The sequence below is a fragment of the Clytia hemisphaerica genome, unplaced genomic scaffold, assembly GCF_902728285.1.
Source record: "Clytia hemisphaerica strain Z4C2 unplaced genomic scaffold, Clytia hemisphaerica genome assembly, whole genome shotgun sequence".
Taxonomy (NCBI): Eukaryota; Metazoa; Cnidaria; class Hydrozoa; order Leptothecata; family Clytiidae; genus Clytia; species Clytia hemisphaerica.
Window position 1 is genome coordinate 3,226,087 of NW_027103836.1, and position 11,135 is coordinate 3,237,221.

The 11,135-nt window shown below is 36.3% G+C and overlaps 1 protein-coding gene across 3 annotated transcripts in view; it reads right to left on the reverse strand.

The window, feature by feature from the left end:
• LOC136807277 (uncharacterized) overlaps positions 1-9,148 on the reverse strand; it is a 49,126-nt gene extending 39,978 nt beyond the window's left edge. For 2 of the 3 annotated variants that reach the window (XM_067063884.1, XM_067063887.1), the window contains exon 1: positions 9,019-9,148. The gene's annotated coding sequence lies outside the window, so the exon portion shown is untranslated. The remainder of the gene's footprint in view (positions 1-9,018) is intronic. The other variant, XM_067063886.1, reaches the window with a different exon arrangement.
• Positions 9,149-11,135: the final 1,987 nt, after the last annotated feature.

Consider the following 11,135-nt stretch of genomic DNA (forward strand, 5'->3'; position numbering starts at 1 on the left):
TTCGAGTGGGGCGACGATTTGCACACTTACTTCGGCGCTGCGCGTGGCTTACGCAGTTAGCGCACATATTTTACGTGTGCAAGCTTTTTGCGTGTGATGGGGGCTATTCTAAGTCTGAAATGACCTTCGCGACTTCGGCGCAGCGGCGAAGGATGTTGCGCAGCGCGAGTCTTTCGCATATGGTATAAGTTATTTTATGTCTGGAACAGCCTTCGCGACTTCGGCGCAGCGACGAACATATGCGCGCAGCGCGAGTCTTTCGCATATGGTATAAGTTATTTTATGTCTGGAACAGCCTTCGCGACTTCGGCGCAGCGACGAAACATATTGCGCAGCGCAAGTCTTTCGCGTATGGTATAAGTTATTTTATGTCTGGAACAGCCTTCGCGACTTCAGCGCAGCGACGAAACATATTGCGCAGCGCGAGTCTTTCGCATATGGTATACGTTATTTTATGTCTGGAACAGCCTTCGCGACTTCGGCGCAGCGACGAAACATATTGCGCAGCGCAAGTCTTTCGCATATGGTATAAGTTATTTCATGTCTGGAACAGCCTTCGCGGCTTCGGCGCAGCGAAGATACATATCGCGCAGCGCGAGTCTTTCGCATATGGTATAAGTTATTTTATGTCTGGAACAGCCTTCGCGACTTCGGCGCAGCGACGAAACATATTGCGCAGCGCGAGTCTTTCACATATGGTATGAGTTATTTTATATCCAGTTCAAATGTTGTCACAGAAAGAAGTGTAATCATGCGAAAACTTGCGCTGCACAATATATTTCGCCGCTGCGCCGAAGTCGCGAAGCAGTATTATCCATGCTAAAATATCATTTTATATGATTAGTTTTACATCAGAAATGGCCTTCACAGCTTCGGCGCTGCGGCGAAAGATATTGCGAAGCGCAAGTCTTTCGCGTTTATAAAGAGTTATTTTGTGTCCTGAAATGACCTTCGCGGATTCGGCGCAGCGGCGAAACATATCGCGCAGCGCAAATCTTTGTTAACAGCAACTGAAGCTCATGCAAAGTTTCTGAGAATGAAAGTGACGTCAGATCAAATGTCGTCAGAAAAGAAAGTGTAATCAAGCGAAAGGTTGCGCTGCGCAATATGTTTCGCCGTTGCGCCGAAGCCGCGAAGGTAGACATTTTAAAGAATAAATAGGTTTATGTCTTGCGAAAGGCTGCGCAGCGGCGAAGTAATTGTGCAAATCGCCGGCCCTTTGCAAAATTCGCCAAATTCGCCAAATTTAATCCCCGCCAAAAATACTTAATCAACTTAAGGTATCATTTAGATTCGAACGTCTTTCAAATTATCTTCAAATATAAATAATTTTGAAATGGAAATTTAATTGTTTCTAATTTCATAACGTCCACTAATACCGAAACACAGAGCAAAACGAAAACACCAAATTAGTAAAGCAAAATACCTGTTTTTAAGTGATTTTAGGCTGCGAATTTCCACCTGTAAACGGTAGGCTTGCTCACACACATAGTCGTAGCAATATTTCGGTAATCACTCTTGATGGTGTGGAACGAGTAGAGAAGACCGTAGGAATGATTTACCGTCATTTCCATTGTGTGTGCTCGTGATTCGATGATCCATACATCCTGTGGTGTGAGAAAAGCGTTCAAAAAAGTTCATAGAGTTACGGGGTGGAGTCTTTTTAACTCGAACCTCTATAACTCGAATGTCTCCTTAACTCGAACAAGTTTTCCCGTCCCTCCAGTTAACAATACCTTATAAACCTTACTCTATAACTCGAAATTTGCTTAACTCGAACAACCTTGTGTTTCCCAATCGGGTTTGAGTCATGGAGACTCCACTGTACTCCCGAGTTATAGTTGAAGACGACTTCAAGTCATCCTTTATGACTACACAATAGACCTTTAGGCAAACGCGACGGTTTATTGAAAAACAAATTACTGTAACATACAGTAACATACATTATTTGCCCTAAGCCTTTACCAACGGGATGAAGTATTCGTTCTCTAGGCAACAGCTGTCTTGTATTAAGGGCTCTGACCATAGTGAATTTTTCATAATTGCCGTGTTTAAAATGTGTTTTCTGACTGATGTAACCAACAAAACTATGGCATGTTATACATTTTCTGTTAGACAAACTATTCCTGAATCTGAAAATTCAAAAATTGCATTGAAAAAATTTGATGAAGAAGAAAATGAAAACTTTTGCAAGGAAGAGTATTTCAACTTTGAAGAGCTTAGTTTCGGCGAAGAAAAAACATTTTGAAAATTTTTTCGCAGTAGATGGTGTATCTTTTACCGAACAATAAAAATTTTTGCGGAAAATTTTTGTAAATGCTTCTTTGTCTCGAAATCTTCAAAATAGTGGTTTTTCATCAATTTTTCATCAATTTTTCATCTGGATTTTGCTTAAAAAAACAGTCATATCTTTTGACACATCTTTTTAGAAAAATTTTCCGCAAAATTTAAAATAGTTCAATTCTTTGCGGACAGTGTAAAGAAATTTTGAAACAAAAAAGTTAATTACCCATTAAAACTAAGCACTTTTTGTAAAAGAGGGTGATGCAACATATTATTAACATCTTTTTAAAATTGATAACGTCATTTTTGCAATTAAATTCTTAATTACTCTTAAGGGATTTGATCAAAAAGCAATTTATAAAGGCAATTCTTTGTTAAAAGTGTTAAGGAACCTGAAATAAAACTTTTATGTTCAAATACCAAAATCAATTTTTGGACTATGGTCAGAGCCCTTAAAAAAGACAAATCAATTAGATGACATTATCATTAAAAAAGTTAGTAACTAGTTAGTAACTACTAGTGACTGTAGTAACTAGTTATTCAAAAGACTGTCGTGATTGCCTAAACGACTATAAAATAGGGAAGGGCACTATTCCCTAGATTTCTCCACTTACCATCGAACCTTCTCATTTCCTAAGTATTTACAAAAGTGTCATTTTTTGAGAGACTATGTTCAGGAGAAGAATGTATCGTGAATAGCTGGAGAAATCCAAGGAAAACTTCAATTCATCGTTAGGTTTAACGAAGAAAAAACCGTGTTAGCTTTCATTCCAAACTTTGATTAGACATAAATGTGCTGGCGTATACATTATGCTCACACCAGCTCCCGTATCAAAAATAGAGCTGCAGAACCTTTTGCTAAACGAGAGCCATTTTAACGCTTAAAATAAAAAAACAAACCTTATGACAAAGTACAAATTTCGCAAAATAGTCCAAGCTCACATAGAGTGATGATAAAGTGATGTAAGCAATTTTCACGGCGTGCTTTGACTGAATTATGTACGATAGCTGCGTAAGCCTCGTTGTGGCGTTGAAGATCCAAGCGGTATTTCAAGATGACCGACCATAATATTGGCTAATGGAAAAATATAACGATTATAATAACTACTTTGATTTAATCAACTTTTAACAAGAATAAGTGGCAATTATGACCCTACACCGAACAGAGGAATGGCTCAAATATCTTAAAATTAAAAGCTAATTATTAAACTTGTGGAAGTATTTGAAAGTGGATCCATTTTAACAGAACTTATTACTCCCCTCCAGGTGTCAAGCAGTGTCAAGGGTAATTCAAGGGTCGAAATTATATCGTTCATCTTTCGGATGCCTATCAGGGGAAGTGAAATAGACTAAAACATTCTTAATAAGCCATATGTAAGCAGGTTGGAAAAGGATTACAATGGTTGGAAAACCTATGAGGCTAATAAAGAGAATCCAGGTGAAAAATTTGCCAATTTTTGCACTTACAATATTTGGTTCCTCTTTCTTCGAAATGGTAAGAGCTGACAGAACTCGGAAAATTGCAATGTTCAAATAATCGCATAACCTTAAATTTATATTTATGAGCTTACCAATTTTCCTCTACGTCAAGCGCAAAGCTGATGTTGTTATCTCTACAGAAATAGAAAACACAAAGTGACTACAGTCGAGGGCGAGTCGAAGACTTTCTTTTCCTATAGCTGTCAAACCGAGGGTGGGGAAGGGTGGGGAAGGGCGTCAATCCTTTTTTTGGATTTCTCCGCTTACCCTGGATTCTTTTAGTTGTTTTATACTTTCTACTTTCATCACTCGCGTAATTGGTTGTTCTTGAATATTTTCTCGACGAGCGGTCTATCAAACGGCTTGTTGGAGTAGATGTAATGAACTGTATCTTCTTTTCAGTCAAAAGTGTAAAAAAGTCTATACGCACGGAGCACCCAAAATATACATTTTTTGGATAAAGTTATTTTCGTCAGAACGACGTAATCGTCTGCAATCTATCTAGAGATTTTACTTAGTATAAGACCTCAAGCAGCATATATTATTTCTGGTATTGTATCGATATCCGTATAACACTTTCACAACATTAGGATCAATAGTGGTCATCAGGTTGGTTGCAGTCCATGCAATGGTATGATAAGAACGAACATGTGCTGGATGTCAACAATTTGAACTCCCTAACGTCTGATAAATTTTATCCCAACCTGGAGCATTCAGAAATGATGTTTCACATTCTTTTTCCAATACGAAGAACCCGAACCCGCCCGAACTTCGAAAAATGTCGGTATATATCCTTAGAATTGTTAAAGGATACTTGCTCCACTTTTAAGTATTATTGACAATATTCTTTTTTATCCAAAGAAAGCGCTAGTGAGTAATCAACAACATTTTCAATATCCAAATACACGCTTCTTTTTTTTATAAGAATGGTGTAAATCCATTCATCATGAATATTCTTAACTTTTTTGGGAAAATCATCCTAAAATATTCTTACAGCATTCTTAAGTAAGGATACTAATTCAGATTAGATTTAACATTTAGTTCACACGTCTCAAGAACAAAAATGGCGTTTTTGTGAAAGGAGTGAGCCTTACTTGGGTAATTGACAATTTATAATTGAAAATGCTCTAAAAACGGCATTCTTAGCTTGAGTAGCAAAATTTCATGATGGTGATATTCTTAGCATTATTCTTAATTTTTTGGCAATTTCCATCATGAACATTCTTATAAAGTGTATTCTTATATAAAAAAAGCGTGTACAGTAGAGTCGAACATGCACCGGGAACACAAATATTTTTCGACTTGAGGAAATTTCAAGGAAATAAGCTTCATAAGGCATTGTAAACTGAAAAAAACTGAAAGGACTTGAAAAGTTGTTCGAGCTAGGGAGAAATTTGAGTTACAGAGGCTTGAATTATGGAGACTCCCCTGTATAGATAAAGATATAGTTTGAAAGTGATAGGAAGGCTCGACTCTAAAGGTAATTAACTATCGACGCAGTATCGCCTGCTTTGCCAAAAACGTTCGACGAAGTCTCTAAAGAGGCTTTTAAACCAAACTTCAACATTAGACCCTTTTACGAAAAATAGTTTGAGATTTCTATAACTATTTACAGTGGAGTTTCTAACTCTGTAACTCTGTAACTGTATAACTCGAATACGCATTAGTATCACAAATTTATTCAATTTAAAGAATTTTTTCGAGTTATGGAGTAAAGTTTGTAAAGGATTGTTAACTGAAGGACCATAGTACTTATTCGAGTTAAGAAGATATTCAAGTTATAAAGGTTCGAGTTTTTATCTTCCTTGTAAAAACAAACAAAACTGTTAAATGTTTAATACACCCCTGTCTCTGTGCCCCAGTAGGTGTTGATTACCCAGTGGGGTGAGAATAAAAAAAACCTGAAATTCACTGGGGTGAAAAATATTCTTTCACATATTGAGTAGGGTGGCGAAAATTTCCTTGACATTCACTGGGGTGAGAAAGAATTTTTTGAATGAGCTAAATGTTGGTTAGACTGTAGACCGCTTGATTTTATCGTGTTTTAACGATAGAAGGTACTAGCTAACTTTTGGTTTAGTGCTAGTCAAAATCTGCTTCTTACATGCTACTAAATATCACTAGAAATATCATCTTGATCAGGTGGATCTGTCGGTGTTTTTTACACTTTTGGCAAAAACGTGACATTAAATTTTCTAAAAAACGGTTTTTCTTGAATAAAATGAATTTGAACGAGTATTTTGGGATGAAATCTTCCAAAAAGGTATAACACACGAGCTTAGAACTTTTGGTTTTGGTCCCAGGAGCGAAGAAGGATCCAATATTCCAAAATATTAGATTTTAAGAATTTTGGAATTATGAGAGTTTTAAAAGTGGCTCTTGGATTGATTCTGATGGTCTAAACTTGTTACATGATCTCTATATTTTATGAAACAATGATGAAGAGCACTTTTGGATCCGAAATTCCATCCGAAAAACATCTCTGAACTTGAACAATTATAAAAGATGCATTTCATCGTTAAAATGGACTGATCACAATCTAAAATTAATCAAAAGTCACTTCCACTTAACTTTAAAACATTCTTAGATACCAAAAAGTGCGGTTTCGCGAGCGTTTTGGGATTAAAAATTTCATTTTAAAGTGGTGAACCTACCCCAACCCCAACTTGTCGCAAAATGGAATTATTAATCATTCGGGGCTCTATCTGAGCTTATTTTAGGTCATTAGTAACGTAACGACAGATCATGCATAACGTAAAAAATCAGTTTAGAGCCTTGTAGTATATTTCATTCCAGACTAAGACGCTCATTTCGGATAAGGCAAAGTATGTTACTTTCAATGAAGGATTTGATAATTTTTAGGGGCTCTATTCTAGTGGAAAATCTTATTTTCGTGTTCTTAAGAGCCTAAACCTTCCAAATAGTTAAATTTGAACTACTTAATATAAAATAAACATACTACAATCCTCAGTTTAAAAAGGCTTGAACTCAAAGAAAAATTAGGAATAAGTGATCCCAAACTGCTCCCAGCTAGAAGATTTTTTATTTAGGAATAGAAAATACATAAATGCTCCATCCTACCAAATTTCAGTTCCAAAGCACCATTAGATCAAAAGTTATTGCTCATGGAATCCATAATCCATTTTCATTATGGAATCGTTTAATCCTAACGTGCTCCTAACTTTAAGAGGTTATAAGTACTGGTTTAGTTTCTCTAGAACGCTCGGGAAAAATGGAATGGAATCTTCAATTCTTTGCCGATCCTCTGATATCATATTAAGAAAAGGTGCATTTTGTATTTATTTTTACAAAAACCTGTTTAAAAAAATTTCACGTTTTTGCCAAAAGTGTAAAAAACACCGACATCTACTCTTACACTGTAACATGAAATGTAATGAGGTCTATGGGAAGGGGCTATAGAGGAGCAGTACGTTATATCAAATTTTATAAACTCTGGAACCTAGTAATGTTTAGTTAAACATGGTCTAAAGATCTTTCTTTCAGTGTCTACGCAAGTGAGAAAGCCTCTCGAAAATTTTTGAGGCTATAACATAGCTTTAAAGAAAGAAAGACAAGTACAACTGTGCTTTGCGCTGACAGAGAAATTTTTGATTTTCAACCCCTCTCATTTGGCATTTTCCACGTTTTAAAATGACCATGACAATGACCATAGAAGTCGGGTTAAATATAGCCCGGGGTCAACTTAAAGCTTTTTGATAGACTGGATGGTGCGATTAAGTGACCCGGTAGTATATATATGGTATTATGCTTTTGCTTACGCCAGAATTTAGTTGTTTTTGGAAGGTAAAAACAGCATGAAGCAATGTTTTTATTTGAGAATAAAGGATTGCAAATCTGTTATTGATGTTTGTTTCTCATTTTTGATTATATCTTTCAACTCCAAGTAGTTTTTTTGGAATTTGGATTTTAAACATTCTTTTTCAAAATGGCGACCTCGCCAAACGCTCCTAGTCTACTTCACTGGACTCAGCGTCATCAAAAATTATCAGAAAGCAAAGTTCAGCCAGAAGTAGACTCTAGTCTAGGTTAAATACAGTTAATGTATTGAAGTGGAACATTTGATGGCGAGCGAGCGAAGCGAGCAGATTTTTTTGGCTTTTTCGGATATTTCACCTTTAAAGAAGGGGAAGGAGAAAATTCTAGTGGGGTGATTTTTTGAAAGAAAAGTTCTACTGGGGTACGTTAAAATAAGGGCATTTCGAGTGGGGTATGTGTAAACTTTTTATCATTTTTAATGGGGTGTTTTTTTTACTACAACATTCCAGTGGGGTGAGTGATTTGTCCAGTGGGGCTGAAAAATGAGCCATTTTTGAAAAAAAATTTCACTGGGGTGGCCAGTGGGGTGGATCCAACTGGGTCACAGAGGCAGGGGTGTTTTAATTATGGCAAACCTTTTCAGCCATTGTTGACATAAATTTGAGCAAAATGTAGAGATTTCTACAAAGATGCATTTGACTCTCAGCTGTTGTTAATAACAAATTTGTCAAGTTTGCTGCAGAAGATCTGTTGGTTTTGTTGACTTCCATATAGCTGTAGAAAGATCACATTTCGTCGGTAAATTTACGGGAGCTCGAAAGTATAAGTCTCTGAAAGAGAACGCATGGTCTTTAGAAGTAATGGATACTCACCTAACACTTGCATTAACACTATATTTATTAAGGGATTTTACCACCGCCCTGGGCTACTTTCGCTAATAGCACACTTAAAGATTTATTTAGCACTCTGGAACTTTTTTAATCTAAATATGATTTCAGGCTTTTTTGCTCAGACATGTCTCAATATCTAGTTAAAATTCCTCTAAAATCTCAAAATTGATAACTTTGAAACAGAGATCTATTTGATTACACACAAGTTACACACCTGTGTCACAGACTCGCTGGGACCCCAGCCCCATTTGGCAAAGATTTCGTCCCCGGTGGAAAATACCCTGAAATTTCAGCCCACCACTGGGAAATTTTCTTCGATTGCATCCCCATTCGAAATTCAACGTTTAAAAATGGCACTCCAAAACCATCCCCTGGATTTTTTAACCTTAAAACAATAAAATTTCTATCCCCATTGGAATTTCAATAGAAATTCTTATCCCCACTGAGGAGCTTTGAGACAGGGGTGTGAAGTTATACCCATTGTGAAAAATTTTCAATTTCCTTCCCTCACTTTAAATTTAGAATTGGACTAGCCTCGCAATCCCGATACCACCATAACCAGCCCCAGAAAACTTAATTACTAAATTACCTCGTTTAAACTTTAAGGTGGTTGGCCGGTTGGTTCCATGTTGTTGATAAAAAGATGATCCTACATTTTCATCAATCCTCTTTCACTGATTTGTTTTTATCTTTTTATTGAAGATACATTTTAATTTTTTGCTAAGAAAAACATGATAAGTAAATTGCTGTAAAATTGAGTTTTGAGAAAATGTGACATAAATTTGAAGTGTCATTTTTTTGAATGTCCTACTAGTTCAAGACAGCTAAAGTCAAAACTATCTTTCTGAAAAGAGTACAATGAGAGGTATCCGTCAATAAGACATCAAAAACCAGTACGAAGTCCTTCATCACCTGGTATTTCTATATTATTTGTTTCAGTTTTCCTAATTCACCTTCACCCCATAATCGAACAATACGGCGCTCAATTCCTTATTTGGACTATCAAGTTCCAGTGGCACAATAAAAATCTAGTTTTCCTAAAATAATGTAAAAATAGCTAGTTTGGCTATAGGCCCCCTCCACTTTTTTGCAAAAAAAAGAGTGAGAGAGAGAAAGAGAGGGTGAGAGAAAAAAGACCTGGCTACGTTCAACAATGAAGCCAAAACGGTTTAACAATCTTGCTCCATAACCATAAAAATCTAACGGATAAACTTGATTTAGATGAAGTTGGTAGAGAGTTTGTGTCGACTCGAGAGCGTCGCCTTAGTTACTTTTTTAATTTCTTTGATTTTTTCATTCCAATAACTTCATAAAAATTAAATTTAGATCACTTCTTAGCCAATGTAGAGTACCATAATTTCAAAAATTTTCCGGCCCGTCGGCCCCAACCATGGTGGGGCCTCCTTAGTCACTATAATCATTTAGCCCCCTCACTTTTAAAACCTATTCGCCCCCCCTGGTTGGGAAACTCTCTTGGACGCAGCGATCTTTAAAAGTATTTTCAGAATTTGTAATTCGATTAATGATCTACATCGAAGGTTTTCCTTTTTAATGAAAACTAAAAATACTGTAACAATGCGTGTACCATGCAGGCATGTTCCGTTCAATCAATTTTTGACGACATTTCTGGTCAAAAAATTGAATTTCGATGGTAATTTTCAATTTTCAATTTTTGAGTCAAAAAATTGAAAATTGAATTTTGATTGAAAGTTTCAATTTTATTTTTATTTCTGCCAGAAATGAACTGAAATTTCCAGTATCATCTTTGATTTTCTAATATAAACTTTTTGTATTGAAAATTGAAAATAATATTTTCAAATACTGAAATTTTGTCGTGAAGAATTGAATTTGACAAAACCAAACCAATTTGTAAAAAAAACGTCTCGGATGAAAAAATTGAAAGTTGAAAATGATTTACAACCAGTTACAAAGAAGACAAAGGAAACAATAGTTTTATTCAGTCTCTTCTTTGTTAGTCTAATTTTTCTCTTAATGTATCGATTACACACGCGTAGACTTCATTAAGAGCTGAAATGGAAGTGGCGAGAGTAAATAAGCACATCCAGACTCAACCGAATTATAGGTGTTCTAATAAAAAAAAATCGGCTAAAGTCAGTACCTTTTTAAAATCTGAAATCTGAGGGTCACATTTTTCTTAATCCGGGGGGGGGGGGTACTACCCTTGTCGACCGACGGGGGTGCTCCGCTGAGGTTCGAAAAATGGACCCTACGTGGGACTCGAAATTTGCGAAAAAAGTGACCCTGAACGGGACTAAAATTCCAAAATGTTCTACTTTTTCCCCAAATTTTCCAAAAATAGGCACCCTACGAGGGACTGATTTTTCTATTTTGGTGTTTTTGCGGCCCTACCTGGGACTCGTGGAGGTTAACCAGCGGAGCATCCCCGTAACCCACCTTGCCCTAGTACCCCCCCCCCCCCGGGTTCTTAATATGTTCTTAGATTTAGGCCAATTTCCAGCCTTCTTTTGAAATTGTTCTTATAAAAAAGAGTGTAGTCAAATAGAAAAGGCCAGACAAAGACCAAAGAGTATCCGAAGAGTTAAATATTACGTAAAGGAAATTGCTCCAGCGTGAAATTTATGCCATAATGTATTTATAGAACCCAAAACTAAATTAAGCTGCAAAAGACCTGGAAACTAGACAGCAACAAATAACAATAAAACCGATGAAACACTACTTTTGAGC